The sequence below is a fragment of the Acipenser ruthenus genome, chromosome 1 (genome assembly GCF_902713425.1).
Source record: "Acipenser ruthenus chromosome 1, fAciRut3.2 maternal haplotype, whole genome shotgun sequence".
In the NCBI taxonomy this organism is placed as follows: domain Eukaryota; kingdom Metazoa; phylum Chordata; class Actinopteri; order Acipenseriformes; family Acipenseridae; genus Acipenser; species Acipenser ruthenus.
Genome location: NC_081189.1, coordinates 111,154,602 through 111,169,111, shown reverse-complemented (window position 1 = coordinate 111,169,111; position 14,510 = coordinate 111,154,602).

Sequence of the window (14,510 nt, the reverse complement as noted above, 5' to 3'; positions counted from 1 at the left end):
ACAGAAACTGACTAGATCAGTGGTACTCACAAGTGGCTCTTTTAAAACATTGCAGCCTAGGCCCTTCCGCAGTTTGGAGCCCAGGTTCCAATCATGTCCTACATTATGAAACTGAGCAGCTCAGAGCTTCACTAAATCATCAAAAATGATGGTGCTGCCATGTCCATTATAAAGTATAGCTAAGCTAGAGTTACCATATGACTCCATGTACACTAGGACAGTTCAGGCTTTTCAACTCACATCGCAATGCATTCTGGTACATTTTACCTGTCTCAGGTACCTTTCACAGCAGGACTACAGTTAACAGAATGCATTGGGGTGGAGTTGAAAAGCCAGAACTGTCCCAAATTGTCCTAGTGTAGTCTTATAATAACCCCATGGCTAGGTCTTTTATTGTTTAATTGAACCTAGTTGTTCAATTAAGCAATTAAGGAACTAGTTGGAACAAGGTGGCGGTTTGAAATGGACTGGCCTAGTTAGAAGAAAGGTCCCAGTGGACTCAAGATGTTTATAAACTATGGGCCAGATTCTAAAAAAAACTCTTTAGTCTGCAATACACGAGAGAAATAAGCAACTAGACAGTGCTTTATAGACATTAAATGTGATCAGCAATTTTAAAAAAAGGAATCAAGTGAGAGGTCTATCAATGATACCAGTTCAGTTTAAGGTGCCTTCTCTTGTACAATAGATGCACCGCATCACTGGAATAATCATCTTTACTTGAACTGACATACAAACGAACCAGTCTCGTAGGGACCTGAAGTTATTTCAGCACTCTAATGGCAAGTGTAATTCAAGGCCACACTAACATTTTCCCCATAATTAAAACGTTTTATGAGAGAAAGCATGAGTTAGACAAGCTGCAGTTTTAACAGACTTTAACACCCACATCGCCTGAAATACCGTATCTTGGCCATGTATCTTTGTAATTGTATTGAAAGGAATACATACTTAAGTGAAATGTTTTCTCAACGTTAGAGAATCAAAAATGCAGTATATTGCAATGCAGATATGGTTTACAAACAGCGATGTTACCTAAAAATGACAGCTTATGTTTCATAAAGTTTATGTTTAGGATGATCTTATGAGCATATTTTATTTTCCCCAGCTGCACCAGATGGGTGGTATCATGTTTTATTTTAATATTGAGAGATATTTTAATAACCTTTGCAACTGAAGGACTGACAACTTCAGTCCAAACCCTTTCTTTTAAAATGCTTCCTTTATATTATTATTATTTTTTTTTTATTTGATGTTGGTGATCTTAATTCTCATGATATCACCAGCTGTAATCAAAAGCACTGCTGGCTGGGATTTTGAATTCAAATCCAAAATGTATCAGCACAATGGGAAGAATGGAAGAACTGAAAGAACTAAAGTTAGTAATTAAAGCTCACAGCTTTACAGTTGTGGAGTTCTTGCACCGACTTAAATATCATAATACTTGCAGGGCAGTTTGATGCCTTGACACATGCATGGAACTTCAGTTCGACACTTATTTTTTGGCCACTTGCAAACAAAGACACGGTAACTTGGAATGACATATTCTCAAATCTGGTGTTTGTGAATTGTGCGTTTATAATAGGAGATGTGTTGGTGCTTATGAAATAGAAAGGTGTTGCCATTGTCAGGGTTCCTACACATTTTTCATTTTAAAATTCCAGACTTTTCCAGACCTCAATTTCCAGACTGCTCGGCTGATTTTTTGGTTTGTGTTAGGCAACTTGGGCTGTGTGTGATAGTCATTTCAAGGAAATGTTCCTCTTGCAAATACAGTAAGTCAATCTTTTTACAATAAGCACTTGATTTTATACTACACCCAGTGAATTATGGTATGCTTTTGAACATTCAATCTATTCTTGCGTCTGCAGGTGCAGGGTACTATAGACCATTTCCGCAAAGAAATTCCTCCTGCACACGTTACCTCTTCCATTAGACCACTACAGTTGCTCAGGACTGGGGAACACTTAACATAGGATGAAATCTCTTTTTACTCACTCATGAAATCTCTCCATGAACTACACAGGACCCTTATCAAATTGAGAACGTATTTATTAATTCATACAAAGCATAACATTTGTAAATTCACCCACTTCCCCAGAGAATATGCATTTGGATGACTTTATACACTGCACATATCTTGAGACTAATTTGAAGGTTGATGATAAATAATAGACAAAAATAAGAAGGGCCAAGATGTCACCAACATCTTGAGAGATCAATCTGAAAATAAACAACAGAAAAATACAAAAGCAGGGCAAATTGTCTCTCAAACATTGCATTAACATGTTACATAATAGTAGGGTTTTTTATTACTCGTGATAAACTCAATTGATCTCAATCAACCCATTTGATGCTGTAACTTATTTGAGTTGGATCCCTGTTACCCCTCTCTCTGGATCTCCAGTCTACATTCATCATTCTACATTACATTTATCTTCTGTTCAGTTTTTTGGTCATATTTCTCCAGCTCATGTTCCTTCTCTTTTGCAGCTTTTCTGAGTGTGACAGGATAGACATCTTATCTGTAGCTTCAGCTTCCACTGCAAGTTTATCTGCAGACGCCAGAAGAGCCTAGATGTTGGTCTCAATCTTCCTTTTCTTTACCTTAAGCTCTTCCACTTCATCCAGTGCTGCCTTTCTTTTCTGTGACTTTTGCATGTCTTCTTTCTTCCTCCTTTCCTCGTCTAGATATGCATGATATCTTTGTCTTACTGATCCAGCAGACTGCAAGAGTTCTTTACTTATCCTCACCTGTGTCACCCCTCCCCACGTAATGTAGATAGTCTACAATCACTCTCTGAGCAACTAAAGTTCTCTCTTTCATGTTTTCCATATCTGTTTATTTATGGAGAAGCTTCTCTCTTCAGAGGCCTGGCCATGGGACAGAAGTAGCTTCTGTGTGACCTCCCACAGTTCCTGGTAGCGGTGGTCTTTTGAGAGTTGCTCATAGAAGAAGCAGTCCAGCCTGGAGTCAGTTTAATTGACTCACAGCCATACATATGCTGTGCATGACTGACCGAACTCTAAACTCACCAGAAGATGGCGACAAGAGTTCTTACACACAGTTCTGATCAGCCATACAACTCAGCTAACGGTAGCACAAAAAAATAAAATAAAATAAATACAAAAATCATGGTCATTTATCGAATTCATAATTCCAGTATACAGCCTAGATGGTAGAAATGTAATGTTAAATTTTACCTTGCATCATGCGTGTCTCTTGTCGCTGAAGAGGGTGTTGATGAGGAGGAGGCTGCCGACGAGGGTGTTGATGAAGCTGCATAGAACGACGTCACCGGCAGCATTGATGATACTCTCACGCTCTTGGTGTTTTTTCCCTTCACTATGACTGACTATCGCCGCTTCACCCATGTTTGATATGTCAAATGATCGTACACACAACTTACACATGGCTCTCTTATCAGTTTTGGGGTCTGGAGCAAGCTAGTTTTTATATTTTGGGCTGGCAAGCCAGCTCTCAGCAAACAAGCAACGACCCATTTCTGTTTGCGCTGCCAGTGCAGACCGTTTGACTGATGGACTTGCGTAGGCACGTCTGTCGAATGCACGCTCGTAGTATAGATGCGCCCTGACCAATGACCATGTCAAAGTAACTCAAAACACATAACGTAGCAACGTATATCAGTGAAAATGCGCTGGTATTGTCCGTCAATCTCCTAGCAACGGCTAGCATCTAGCTAACAGCAGCTGCTTTGGAGACACACGTTTGTTAATTTGTCAAAATACATACAAAATAGTTATACATTGTCAAATAAATACCGAGGCTAAGATTAGCGGGGGTTATCATCTGTATTTTGCGAACGTCCAACGGCTTTTAAAATGTAATTTATATCTTTTAAAAAGTGTATGGCTAAATCAAGAAAAAATCTGGCATTAACATCCGATAAGTCTCGGGTCTGGGCAGTTTGTATTTATTTGACAACTGGCGAAGGAAGTTTTAGATCTCATCAAATGAATGGTACTCGGAGCTAGTGTGTCTTCAATGGAATGTTCGTTAAACAATTGCTACAGAAGTTACGATTGTCTTTACCAGTGTATTATCTGGCTTGCATACAATATTGAATATTGAATACAATTCAGAATTGTTCTGGTACAATTATGACTTGGGTCTGGAATCCCAGATATTTTTCCAGACCTTGACATTCCATTTTTTTAGTTTTTTCCATACTTTTCCAGGTCTTGAAATTATCTTTTTTTTTCCAGACTTTTCCAGACCTGCGTAGGAACCCTGCATTGAATCAGGTGCAGGAGCGGACTGGCCATCGGGAAGTGCGGGAGAATCCCTGGTGGGCCTGGTCTGTTTGGACCTGTGTGGGCCGCTGGTCTACGTTTGATTTTCTTTTCCTTCCCATTACATGCTGAGAATTACGCTGTTATTAACGTGGCAGTCTCGCTCTCTCGTGCGCGCACACATCACCGCACCAGTCATCTCTTGGGTAGATCCAATATCTAAGGGGGGGCGAGGAGTGGCCACTCCCTGATTGGACTTGCCCGGATTTTCTTAGAACGTGATTAGTCAGCCAGATTTCGTCTTTCGTTTGAACCTCTTGTATTGATAGTGGATGATAGCACTATGTAACACAATTTTTGTTCCTGGGTAGTAAGTGTTATTTCCTAATTGCTTATGCCTCAAAAGTATAGAAAATGGCTGTTATTCCCCACAAACTTTGCTTTTGTGACCAGGACAGTGATATTTTGAAATTTACCTATTTCCAATGAGAAAACGGGCGAATTTGTGTCTTTTTGTTCACATAAAGTCAGAAAAAAACAACATATGAATCCAAATTAACATGTATTTATACTAAAGTAATACAAAAATGACTACAAAAGATTTAGAAGTGAGTAGTTTTTCGAGATTTACGATTATACTGTAAATCACTTTCACGAATTAGCCCCCAAATGTAGTCTCCCATCATGTTCTCGTTATACTGTCCTTGGTAGCGGCGTTCAAAGTCCAGTATATCCTGGTGGAAGCGCTCGCCTTGCTCCTCCGAGTACGCTCCCATGTTCTCCTTGAATTTATCAAGATGAGCATCAAGGATATGGACTTTGAGGGACATGCTACAGCCCATTGTGCCGTAGTTCTTCACCAGAGTCTCAACCAGCTCCACATAGTTTTCGGCCTTGTGATTGCCCAGGAAGCCCCGAACCACTGCGACAAAGCTGTTCCAAGCCGCTTTCTCCTTACTAGTGAGCTTCTTGGGGAATTCATTGCACTCCAGGATCTTCTTTATCTGTGGTCCGACGAAGACACCGGCTTTGACCTTTGCCTCAGACAGCTTAGGGAAGAAGTCTTGAAGGTACTTGAAGGCTGCCGACTCCTTATCTAGAGCTCTGACAAATTGTTTCATAAGGCCCAATTTGATGTGCAGTGGTGGCATCAGCACCTTCCGGGGGTCCACCAGTGGCTCCCACTTGACGTTGTTCCTCCCCACAGAGAACTCGGTCCGCTGTGGCCAGTCCCGCCTGTGGTAGTGCGCCTTGGTGTCCCTGCTGTCCCAAAGGAAAAGATAGCCGGGAAACTTGGTAAAACTGCCTTGGAGACCCATCAGGAATGCCACCATTTTGAAGTCTCCTATGACCTTAATGCCATCTCAGAAAAATGCAGATATGTATCCACTTAGGCAGCTGGAACTAAACTGAAATAGTGGGCTTAAGGCCCCTGTATTTATACTACTATTTATATTACTGGAAAGTTCTAGAAAGTTCTAGAAGTTACTCCAAGTTTACTCAGCACTGAATCTATCTGGAATGTTCTGGAAAATAGGTAAATTTCAAAATATCACTGTCCTGGTCACAAAAGCAAAGTTTGTGGGGAATAATAGCCATTTTCTATACTTTTGAGGCATAAGCAATTAGGAAATAACACTTACTACCCAGGAACCAAAATAAAATAAAAAATTGTTACACGGTGTAATGATGCGCAGTTCGATTCTTTTTAGTGACTCCATTCATTTGATTCAGTTCAGTTTGGTGAATCGATTCATTTCTTTCATTTGATTCACTGATTCAATGACACAAAACCAATCAATGTAGACCGCATTAAGATTGTTTACGCAGGTTTATTTGAACCGGAAAGAACGAGTCGTTCACGAACTGCACATCACAAAAGCTAGGGAGAATCTAGATTTGGTTGACTGGGTTCATAAACATTAAATTAAATATAGTTTGACAATAAAATAATATATATTTAGAATCCTGGAGATAATATAACAGTTTGAACCATTCGCATTGTTTAGCCATCAGTATCAATCTAATTTAATCTTTAAAAAAAAATAATAGTCAATTGCATTTCTTACGTGTTATTTATTCAGCACATAGCAAAACGCTGTTTGCCCAATTTGATTGACAGATCCATCCCTCCTTACCATACACCGTCTGGATCAGAGATACAGGGTCAACACAGCAAGTGAGGTGCCTGAGAAGGATGGAAACAGTGGAGCATGTGAAGAAGAACGGGAGCTAGAGAACAAAACCTGCACTTCATGCAAAAACTGTGCCAGGTGTTGCTATTGGATTCTATCCCAATACAATTTATTGACTGATGCCTATCATGTAATTGGTTTGGGCTACAAATTCCTCCTGACTTTGTCAGTAACTCAAGAAGCATGTGAAAGGCGTTTCTCCATTCTGAAGTTTGTCAAGAATAGACTGAGAAGCACTATGTCCCAAGACCACTTGGAAAGGTTCATGCTAATGTCTACAGAGAAAGAGATACTGATGGCCCTAGACAGTGATGGAGTTATTGACAAGATTGCGCAGAAGAGTGCACTGCTGCGACATCTGCTGGCTATGTAAGGTAGGACAATCTCGTTTACTGTGGATTTGGATGAAGTAGTTGACTGTATTTTGAGATATAATTAGGGGATCTGAAACCCTATTGTAATTGTGGGTTGTATTGGTGCTGAGTGCTGCTAATGGTTTATAGAATTGCTAAATATGAGCCGATGTGTTTAGAATTTACAGGTTTTTTTTTTTTTATTAGGCCTATTGAGAGACCGCAATCTGTGTGAAGTCGGTGATGTTTTATAGAATTGATAAATAAGATATGTGTTTATACTTTAGAGTTTACTATTAGGACTACTGAGGTTGGTATTGGTGTGTGGAGAATGGATTCTTTCTGCTTGATAAATGGGCTACCCATGTTTATTATTTGCTTACAGTAAATACTAATACTAAATAATAGCCTACCAACTGTCGCAATCTTGTGTTTAAAATAATCTGATATGCAATTAGATTTTAGACCACCGATTACTGTAAAAAGAAAATTGTAATTGCATAGAGCAGAGCCATCAATGAAATAATCCGTGGTGTGTAAACTGGACAAACTGGCGAAAGAATTTAGCTCTGATACAATGTTGCATTCACTGACCGCAAAGCGATGGCAGACAGAGAGACGTGCGGAGACCAAGAATAATGAATAGAAAAATATTTTGTAGACGGAAAAATCTATGATATTTTCAATAGGATAGCCTATTATTTGTGACTTCTAGATCATGAAGCCATGGTATGGCAGCTGTCATAGCCTATACTTTGCCATACCTAAATCGTCCCTAATATGTTTGAAAACCTGGTAGTAGCTATAGCCTACAATTTAGAAGTTTTACCCTAACAATTAAAAACTCTCTATTTTTTTTTATACCGATACTTCATCATGACAGCGTGCTGCGTGCGCTGACTTCATTATTATTTCGGTATGTTGATTTTGACATAAATGTGGGCCGGTGGACCCGAACTTCCCGCTCTGATGAAGACAATATGTCGAAACGCATAAGCTTTATTTTGTTTTTATTTCTACCTTGTTCTTAATAAAATATGAATAATTGAGAGACACTTTGGGTTTTTCATTAAGCAAGAGTTGCCATCTTCACTCTTCAGTGGTGGAAACATCATATGAAGTATGTTTTCTTGTAACATATATATGACCAGCCCCTACATTAAAAAAAATGCTTAATTAATTTAAATTTATTGGGAATGCGTAGTTTTTTTTAAGTATTCTGATTGGTCGAAATCAATACACATACTAAATATTTGAAACATGTACTAAATAATGCATTTTTGACCAGGATGGCCTTCCATAGCTGACTGCTATTGGTCAAGTGCAGACACGTTGGACGAGTGGGGCGTCAAAAATTGCTCTGGGAGAAATCTGGACATGGCGCTCCTAGACGCGACGCAGCGCACTAGTGTGTAAGGGTATATAAAAAAGTCACACTAGGTGAAGTGACGTGACACGACGTGACGCGACGCGACGTGATGTGACACGACGTGATGCGATGCGGGGTGCTGGTGTATCCAGGGCTTTAATACTACAGTATATTTGGGTAATTATGCTGATTGATGGCTTTTGGATGTTAAGGTCCTCTGCCATGTGCTCCACTAGACCAGGGATGAGTAACTCTGGCCATTCAATGACCAGGTATTTGTTCCAACCATGTGCTTAATTGTTTAATTGAAACAATTAACAATTAAACCCTCCTCCCAGACCTAAATCAGTGAACTACTTTATTACACCTTTTAAACTTGGAATAGTTGCATGGATGTCTGCACTAGACCTGTATACAGTAAGTTGTTTGCAACTAGCAGAAGACTCTCAGTGTCTTTACAAGGATCACGATAGTGGGTGCCTGTGGCACACAAATGGCAACATTTTCAGAAAACCACCATTGGAAGGCTCTACAGTACTTGCTAGTGTCTTGGAAGCTTGGCCTTTTACCCCTATCATTTGTTACCACCAGGTGGCACTGTGGACTTATTCAAATCAAGCAGCCTTGGAATGAAATGTTTGTCTTTTTTAGATCACTGACTGTATGTCTATGTTGACTTTAACAGTTCATTGTTATGTGCCTGGAGTGCTCTCTACTGTTCAATTATATACTGCCATCTATTGTGAAAGTACTGGAATTACAATTAGGGATTTGGATGGGCAATGGACTTATTACAAGGAAGAATGCAAAGAGAATAAACTCAGATGTCAGAAGTGAGATGGCAAAATGTAAAGTTAGCAAGTTAGTATCATTTTAGCTTGTTTCCAAAACTTTACACCAAAAAACACACACAAAAAAAGTAGAATATAACTTGTAGGATTTGGGTTTAATTGAACAGTGAACACAATCAATCAATTAGTGATTAACAGGGGCAGATCTAGCCTTGTAGCTTGACTGGTTCACTAAATACACCTCAACAAATGTAACATACTAACAGTACAACTATAATAAGCAATACTTGGGAGTTCAAATATAAACAAAGCATCTGTATGTTTTTTCCCCACTTTCTCTATCAGCTGAATCCAGCGCCTGATGTTCAGGTGTTTTAGTTTGTTGCATCACAGATACGAAATCATTGCCAACTGTTACTGCTGCTTTGTGGAATTCTGATTTGTATTGGTTTTCAGTTTTGTAACTGCTGAACCCCACATTTTTAAAGGACTTGTGTATAACCTGTCAAGTTTTTGCATTTTTTACTGTTTTTCTACAAAATGCACACAATATTTACTCCATCAAATTCTGCAAAGACAAAATAATTTTTTTCTTTTGTTTATTTCTATTATATACTATTATATGCATCCATGTTTGCGAAGAATTGGCTCAAAGTGATTACAAAGTGCTGCAATCTTCTCAGTACCAAAGACTGACAACTCTTGGCGATTTTGATGCCATGGCCTCGTGTCAAAGACCTAAGCAGCCACAAGAACCTCTCTCGTCTCCATGTTGTCAAAACGTTGCTTTAGATGCTCGACAATACTGTCAAGTAGTGCTGCTGTAAGAGCTCAGTAAAGAGCATTTAAACTCTTATTATTTTTATTACAACAGTTTTTGTTTTACAGTTTTTTATACGGTACATTACTGGCAAACCAGCTGCCAGTTTTTTACTGTAAAAACAGATTTACAATGTAAGCTATTAACAACACCTAAATCAAAAGGTTTGGTGAAGACATCCTTTCTGTTGTAAAGTCATCGTTCCAAGTTTGCTCATTTATCATGCAAAGTTTTCCTTGTTGTGGCTTTTATTTTAACTTTTCAAAGGCAAGCCCAACATGTGTACTCTGTAGCATTAGAAAACATCAATCTCTACCCCTAAATAACATTTTAGTTCTGTAGTATGTTTATCGACCTGATAGTGTCCTACAGAATGGTTTGTTAAATCGACCTTCTTCCTGTTCAGGTCTGTGTTGATATAGATCAATGAGAAAAACATGAAACTCAGCTGGCTAAACTATGTTGCATTTCTAAACAGAGGCAGATCTAAATATCAATACAATATGTTTAGATAATTAGAACAGATGGTTTATGGCACTACAGTGTGTGTAAATCTCTTCAGTGAATTTGTGTCTTCCTAAAAGTAAAAACCCAGGGAAGGCTCTATGTTAAGGATTCAAACAGCTGCAGTAATATGATCTGTTGCAGTTGTGTTTGTAGACAGAACAGTATTCAGAAGTCTTTACTGGTACCAAATACTCCATCACTGGCTTCCAGTCAATTATTTTGTTTTTGTTTTGTTTGTTCAATCTAAGATGCCACTTTTGAGTTATAAACAGGTTTATGAATTTGGTCTAGAATTGCAACATGCGCAATATAACTGCATAAAACCCATATCACACAGCTATTAAAGATATACCAGCTTTGCTGTGAATATTTTAATACTGCATGGTGAATGGAGGTGTTGCTCAAAGAATATTAAATGTAGATTCAGTCTGGCGGGTGGGGCCCGGGTTGGTGATATGTGCAACAATCTGTACTTCAGTGCTTTGGAATTACTTTATGATACACCATGCAGAATTCAGGTCCTTACATCGTCTGTGCCGTGGCAGCTAACTCCATCCTTACCAATGAGACGGCTTACAGGGAACAGGCAGTGTCAGTATTGTGTCCCCTCAGGCCCGGCTCCAGTTCCTCTCGGATGGGACTGCCAGTAGAGCTGTGTGGGCCACCATTGGGGTGTACAATTCATATCGCCCGACGCCTGGGACAACAAGATTTGTGTGAGAGACAAGTTTTGCCGTTATACTATAGTTTTTATTTATTTATTTTTCCTATGTTCGTTCTGTTGCTAGAAAAACACTCTGGGTGCATTTCTATAGAGCCACACAAGTTTCTGAAAATTGAATTGCGGAAGTCTAGCACCTAGACACAAACATTTTCAAAAGTGTTTATGTCCCACCCCTATTACTTCTGATTGGCTAGCTGTGGAAAAAGCTGATCTATTGGTTACAAAGAAACCGAGAAATGGCTGCCAAGAGAGCCTCTGGCAAGGCACAGACTCATTTTTAAACTTAAGGTATTATTTATGATTTTTTGTAAATTAGAAAATAAGTGATATTGCTTTCTTAATACATGAACCTGGCATTTAAATGTTGCAATCTAGTAAAGTTTAAAAAAAAAAAAAAAAAAAAAAAAAAACCCACAGTATTAGCGGATTAGAAAACATCTTGTGTTCTATAATTTACCATTAAATATTACCATTTGTATACCACTGGATTTAAATGGTAGCTAATGGTACTTTCAGTGGTAAACTGAATAGTAATTTAAATGGTATTTTCAATGGTAAACTGAATAGTAATTGTAAATGGTATTTTCAATGGTAAACTGAATAGTGATTTAAATGATAGATTTCAATGGTAAACCGAAAAGTAACTTAAATGGTGTATGTCAATGATAAACCGAATAGTAATTTAAATGCCATGTTGCAATGGTAAACTGAATAGTAATTTACATGGTAACATGGGTACATTGATATGAAATTTACTTAATTATTTGTCATTAAAAAAAAAAAAGTGCAACTAACTTAGTGAATGAACTCTTCACTCTAGAGTTTGTTCTCCTTCAGAAATAATCAACCAACATTTTTAGGCAGAAATACACAGTGCTTTTATTAAAAAATCTAATTTTAACAGACTCTACAATTTGTTTTTTAAAAGCCTAAATATTTCACATTATCACATCTAGCACTGATGAATGTTGCATTATTTATTTATTTATTAAATTTTATTGTGCCCAATTATTATACCAACATTTTTCTCCCAGTTTGGGACACCTAATATACAGATGTGCTCACTCTCCATGCACACAGCTAGCTTCATACTGGCTTTGCACAGAATCGGGCTGGCGTGCTCTGGCTATGGAGTCCAGGAGCCAGCTCTGGAGCTTTGTTCCTATAGTGGAGCTTACCAGTTTTCTGAGCTGTGCTCTGAGATCTGGGGATGCTGGACCACTTCGGAGCACGGAGCCTCATCTGAGGTTTGGAGCATCTCCATTCTTCCCTGTATTTCACATTTTATAGTAAACATTTCCTGATTTATTCAGTTTGAACAATTGCACGAACAAAATAAATAAGTATACGTCTATGGACATTAAAATATGCAAATGTAATTCAGAAGTGCTTTAATGTAATATATCTATTGATATAATATACAAGGATAAAACAATCTACCCTAATGTAAATTTAAATATGTAAGCCATTGAAAAAGCTGTTTACATTATTATATCTTAATAATAATAATAATAATAATAATAATAATAATAATAATAATAATAATAATAATAATAATAATAATAATAATAATAATAATAATGGTTTACATGATACATTTTTAAGTGGGGGGAGGCATTAAAAAAAGAATATTCTTCCGCATCCCAAACTTTGATAAACACTGCCTGCTGATCCCGCTGATCCAGAGGTGTTCTTATAGCGCAGATTTCCGCAGATCTGCACAGATGAGCGTTCTTCGAGGGCTGCTGCCTGACGTCACTAAGCTCTACCCGCTGAAATCTGTGCAGATCCTGCACAGCCCAGCGCAGCTCTGAAAAGTTGCTGCGAGAGGCTGGCTGCGGCTGTGAACCAAAGAGACGATGCAGAGATCACGAGTGACCTGCCAATCGTAATTCAAATAGCTACTAAAACTACTGCTGCCCCCCTTATTAGTGGAGGGGAACGACACGTTATCTTTATACAAAGAAGGGTGAAAAGCCTTGTTAACGCTATATTAAATAAATGGTAACACTTTAAAATAAGTGTCTGTCCATATGTAATTCATGATGAATTGCAGACACGGAATTCAATTATTAGAATTATAAGTGTATTCATCATGAATTCCTGTTTTACCATGCTGATAAATTAGTTCATTGTGAATTACAGACACATTTTAAAGTGTTACCCACATAAATAAATGAATTGATCAATATAAAATAGTAATTAATAGTACATCAAACATAATGTACTAATCTATGATAAGGGGTAGCAGTGTGGAGTAGTGGTTAGGGCTCCGGACTCTTGACCAGAGGATTATGGGTTCAATCCCCGGTGGAGGACACTGCTGCTGTACCCTTGAGCAAGGTACTTTACCTAGATTGCTCCAGTAAAAACCCAACTGTATAAATGGGTAATTGTATGTACAAATAATGTGATATCTTGTAACAATTGTAAGTCGCCCTGGATAAGGGCGTCTGCTAAGAAATAAATAATAATAATAATAATAATAATAATAAAGTTGATGTTCAACAATTACTTCAAACTGACTCTGCATAGTCTGATAATCCAGAAATTAAGTATAGGACGTTTAAAAATTAAAATTAAGTTACAATTGACTGCAAATGAATGCAATCCCCATGTGTGATACATAAATTAAATAATTACATGTAATTACGTTTCATTATATACACCATGTGTGATACATAAATTAAATAATTACATGTAATTACTGTTTCATTATATACACCATGTGTGATACATAAATTAAATAATTACATGTAATTGCGTTTCATTATATACATCAAACAAATAGAATACGTCATTAATTATGCAACTAGAGTATAAATAGGTGGTGTTGCTGGTAAGTTTCCCAAAGGTTTGGAGAAGGCGTTACAAGTAGCAACGTGACGTCAAACAGAGAGCAGCCACGCGCAGCAAGCTCAGGGAAGGCGTTTCTCTAGTAGCTGCGTGTGACGTCAAACAGAGAGCAGCAAGTGCAGCCTGCTCTGGAATACAAGATCACAAGTGTAAATTTTAGGCCTGGGTGACATCCCATTAATGAGATACAGCTCATCAAAGTTGACCCATTTGGACCCCCCACCCAACCTTTCCATAATTGACACAGACAGGTAGTTTTGGTGTCGTTTTAAACTTCTCGAATAGCACTATCTTCTCATTATATGGAAGTGTAAGATAACTGTGTAATTCTGTGCCCTTTGACCTCACCCAGGTCAAATCGTGTAACCTTGGATTTTTGCCAGTTTTTGATAGATTGCAGCCTAGACCCTTATCTACATTTCCTGTAAGTTTCATTTTGTGCCTGACGTTGGTTGAGGCACAGCAGCACAGAGTGTCAGGTGAATGCAATTGCATACCTTAACTCCTAAATTTTATTCATGTATTTGGTATTTAATGTAACATTATGTTTATGCTGTATAAAACCTGGACTACATGTTATTCTGGTGTAAATTAAGTAGTTACTTTGTTTGCATAATTGTGTCTGTACTGTATATACACAT